The sequence below is a fragment of the Helianthus annuus genome, chromosome 10 (genome assembly GCF_002127325.2).
Source record: "Helianthus annuus cultivar XRQ/B chromosome 10, HanXRQr2.0-SUNRISE, whole genome shotgun sequence".
Lineage (NCBI taxonomy): Eukaryota > Viridiplantae > Streptophyta > Magnoliopsida > Asterales > Asteraceae > Helianthus > Helianthus annuus.
In genome coordinates, this window is record NC_035442.2 from 116897800 (window position 1) to 116898790 (window position 991).

General features: G+C 45.1%; 1 non-coding gene across 1 annotated transcript; it reads left to right on the forward strand.

The window, feature by feature from the left end:
• Positions 1 to 367: 367 nt before the first annotated feature.
• LOC118483539 lies at positions 368 to 474 on the forward strand. The gene has a single exon (XR_004870829.1). It is a non-coding gene; the product is annotated as a small nucleolar RNA R71 (small nucleolar RNA).
• Positions 475 to 991: the final 517 nt, after the last annotated feature.

Below are 991 nucleotides of genomic sequence, written 5' to 3' on the forward strand. Positions count from 1 at the left end.
GTTTACCATTTCTTGTTGACCGTCCGTTTCTTTCATGCAACTCCAATTTTCATGTGACCCACCACACCCTTCACAAGCCATAACCGAGACTGTTTTTGTCATTTCTAATTTTTTTATTTTTGAAGAAAGGGCCTCGATTTGGGCTTGTAAAGAGGTGCTTTCGTCGACCTTATGGGCGCCCGGGGCGATAGACTTATTTCCCCGGGGAGTGTGCCATTGAAAATTGGTTTGAGCAATTTCCTCAATCTGATTATATATTTCGTGTGGACGTCGATTACCTAAAAGTCCCCCGGAGCTAGAATCAAGTGTCTGCCTAGTGTGTGGCAACAATCCATTGTAGAAAGTGGATACTTGTTGCCATATTGCGAGGCCGTGATGGGGACACTTGTGTAATAGCTCCTTGAACCTTTCCCAAGTTTCATATAAGGATTCCCCGTCCTCTTGTGAGTATGTATTAATTTCAGCCATTAATTTAGCAGTTTTAGAAGGAGGGAAATACTTATATAGAAACTTTTGGGCTAGTTCATCCCAGGTGTTTACCGATCCAGCTGGGAGGGTGTTGAGCCAAGCTTTCGCTCGGTCTTTTGGTGAGAATGGAAACATACGGAGGCGGATGGCGTCGTTTGATGCTCCATTGATCCGAAAGGTATCACATATTTCTAAGAAATTAGTTATATGTAGATGAGGATCCTCGTCCGCAAGCCCGTGGAAGGTTGCGGAGTTTTGGAGCATTTGTATCAAATGCGGTCGAAGTTCGAAGTTATTGGCTTCGACATTCGGAGCATTGATAGCGGCGCCTAGATTACCTACAGTGGGCCGTAGATAATCCATAAGGGTACGTTGGTCCGCCATTGGGGGTGGATCACCCGAAACCTTCTCTTGGTTTTTGGCTTTTAACCTTTTTCTGAGAAAGCGTTCGGGTTCTTCTAGCGGTTTCTTTATGTCTTTATTGGAACTGGAGCTCATACACTACGTGAGGATGGCGTCGGGT